This window comes from Dipodomys merriami, unplaced genomic scaffold (genome assembly GCF_024711535.1).
Source record: "Dipodomys merriami isolate MVZ:Mamm:240054 unplaced genomic scaffold, mDipMer1.0.p SCAF_730, whole genome shotgun sequence".
Classification (NCBI taxonomy): Eukaryota; Metazoa; Chordata; class Mammalia; order Rodentia; family Heteromyidae; genus Dipodomys; species Dipodomys merriami.
The window spans coordinates 276,300-279,237 of NW_027206325.1; the positions used below are offsets into that span (position 1 = coordinate 276,300).

The 2,938-nt window shown below is 66.6% G+C and overlaps 1 long non-coding RNA gene across 1 annotated transcript in view; it reads right to left on the minus strand.

The window, feature by feature from the left end:
* The window catches only part of LOC138818298 (uncharacterized), a 6,842-nt gene extending 6,830 nt beyond the window's left edge, over positions 1–12 (minus strand). Inside the window, exon 1 of the long non-coding RNA XR_011369058.1 lies at positions 1–12. This exon is cut by the window's left edge and continues 342 nt beyond it. This is a non-coding gene — a long non-coding RNA (uncharacterized lncRNA).
* Positions 13–2,938: the final 2,926 nt, after the last annotated feature.

A 2,938-nucleotide genomic window follows, 5' to 3' on the forward strand; every position in this document is an offset into this window, starting at 1 on the left:
CCAGACACAGCCAGGGGGGGGAGGGGAGGCTGCGCAGGCGCAGAAGGGGGGGGGGGGACGGAGGCCGGGAAGGAAGGAAGGAGGGAAGGAGGGAAGGAGGGAAGGAGGGAGGGACCAGGCCTGCAATGCATGGGAATTGGGGGTGCAATTGGGGTGCAATGCATGCAAATTTGGGATGTATTTGGGGTGCAATGCATGCAAATTTGGGGTGCAATTGGGGTGCAATGGATGGGAATTTGGGATGTATTTGGGGTGCAATGCATACAAATTGGGGGTGGATTTGGGGTGCAATGGATGCGAATGTGGGGTGGATTTGGGGTGCAATGGGTGGGAATTGGGGGTGCAATTGGGGTGCAATGCGTGCAATTTTGGGATGTATTTGGGGTGCAATGCATGGGAATTTGGGGTGGATTTGGGGTGCAATGGGTGGGAATGTGGGGTGGATTTGGGGGGCAATGGATGAAAATTGGGGGTGTAATTGGGGTGCAATGCAGGGGAATTTGGGGTGCAATTGGGGTGCAATGCATGCATATTTGGGATGTATTTGGGGTGCAATGCATAAAAATTGGAAGTGGATTTGGGGTGCAATGCGTGCAAATTGGGGGTGCAATGCGTGCAAATTTGGGGTGTATTTGGGGTGCAATGCATGGAAATTGGGGGTGGATTTGGAGAGCAATGCATGGAATTTGGGGTGCAATTGGGGTGCAATGCATGGAAATGTAGGGTGGATTTGGGGTGCAATGGATGAAAATTGGGGGTGCAATTGGGGTGCAATGGGTGGGAATGAGGGGTGGATTTAGGGTGCAATGGATGGGAATTTGGGGTGCAATTGGGGTGCAATGCGTGCAAATTGGGGTGGATTTGGGGTGCAATGGATGGGAATTTGGGGTGCAATTGGGGTGCAATGGATGCAAATGTAGGGTGGATTTGGGGTGCCATGCATGCAATTTAGGGATGTATTTGGGGTGCCATGCGTGCAAATTGGGGGTGCCATGCCAGGCAGGTCTGGGGGCTGCAGCAGGCGCCCCTGGCACGGATTTGGGGTGCAGGGAGCGCGCAGGGGGCGCGCAGCAGCTGACCCCGGGGTCAGGGGGGCGGGGCTTGCCCAGCCAGCAGCAAAGCCCAGGCCCGGGGGGCGGGGCCTGCACCGCCGTGGGCGTGGCCACCGCGACGGTGGGCGTGGCCTAGAGCGCATGGGCGGCGGTGGGCGTGGCCTGGAGGGTCTGGGCGTGGCCTGGGCTCTTCCAGGCGGCTGTGGGCGTGGCCAGGCGGCTGTGGGCGTGGCCTGCGCTATTGCTGGCGGGTGTGGGCGTGGCCTGACGGGTATGGGCGTGGCCTAGAGCGCACGGGCAACTGTGGGCGTGGCCTAGGCTGTTCCAGGCGGGTGTGGGAGTGGCCTGGCGCGTGTGGGCGTGGCCTGGGCTTTTCCATGCGGGTGTGGGCGTGGCCTAGAGCGCGTGGGCGCCTGTGGGCGTGGCCTGGGCGCCTCCTGGCCCTTGTGGGCGTGGCTTGACGACTGTGGGCGTGGCCTGGGCGCCTTCTAGCCGTTGTGGGCGTGGCCTGGCATGTGTGGGCGTGGCCTGGGCGCCTTCTAGCCGTTGTGGGCGTGGCCTGGCGGCCGTGGGCGTGGCCTGGGCTGTTCCTGGCCCTTGTGGGCGTGGCCTGGTGGCTGTGGGCGTGGCCTGGGCGCCTTCTAGCCATTGTGGGCGTGGCCAGGCGGCTGTGGGCGTGGCCTGCGCTATTGCTGGCGGGTGTGGGCGTGGCCTGGCGGGTGTGGGCGTGGCCTGCGCTATTGCTGGCGGGCGTGGGCGTGGCCTGGCGGTTGTGGGCGTGGCCTAGAGCGCGAGGGCAACTGTGGGCGTGGCCTGACGGGAGTGGGCGTGGCCTGGGCTCTTCCTGACGGGTGTGGGCGTGGCCTGGGCTGTTCCTGGCCCTTGTGGGCGTGGCCTGGCGGCCGTGGGCGTGGCCTGGGCTCTTCCTAGAAACTGTGGGCGTGGCCTTGTCTGCGTGGGCGACTGTGGGCGTGGCCTGGGCGCCTCCTGGCCCTTGTGGGCGTGGCCTGGCGTGTGTGGGCGGCGGTGGGCGTGGCCTAGGCTCTTTTAGGCGGGTGTGGGCGTGGCCTGGCGTGCTTGGGCGATAGTGGGCGTGGCCTGGGCGCCTTCTACCCGTTGTGGGCGTGGCTTGAGGACTGTGGGCGTGGCCTGGGCGCCTCCAGGCCCTTGTGGGCGTGGCCTGGCGACTGTGGGCGTGGCCTGGGCGCCTTCTAGCCGTTGTGGGCGTGGCCTGGCGGCCGTGGGCGTGGCCTGGGCACCTTGTAGCCGTTGTGGGCGTGGCCTGGCGACTGTGGGCGTGGCCTGGGCGCCTTCTAGCCGTTGTGGGCGTGGCCTGGCGTGTGTGGGCGACTGTGGGCGTGGCCTGGGCGCCTTCTAGCCGTTGTGGGCGTGGCCTGCGCTGTTCCTGGCCCTTGTGGGCGTGGCCTGGCGACTGTGGGCGTGGCCTGGGCGCCTCCTGGACCTTGTGGGCGTGGCCTGGCGGCCGTGGGCGTGGCTTGACGACTGTGGCCGTGGCCTGGGCGCCTTCTAGCCGTTGTGGGCGTGGCCTGGGCTCTTCCAGGCGGGTGTGGGCGTGGCCTGGCGGCCGTGGGCGTGGCCTGGGCGCCTTCTACCCGTTGTGGGCGTGGCCTGGTGGGTCTGGGCGTGGCCTGGGCGCCTCCTGGCCCTTGTGGGCGTGGCTTGAGGACTGTGGGCGTGGCCTGGGCGCCTCCTGGCCCTTGTGGGCGTGGCCTGGGCGACTTCTACCCGTTGTGGGCGTGGCCTGGCGACTATGGGCGTGGCCTGGGCGCCTTCTACCCGTTGTGGGCGTGGCCTGGCGACTGTGGGCGTGGCCTGGGCGCCTCCCCGCCGCAGTGGGCGTGGCCTGGGCGCCTCCCCGCCCCAGT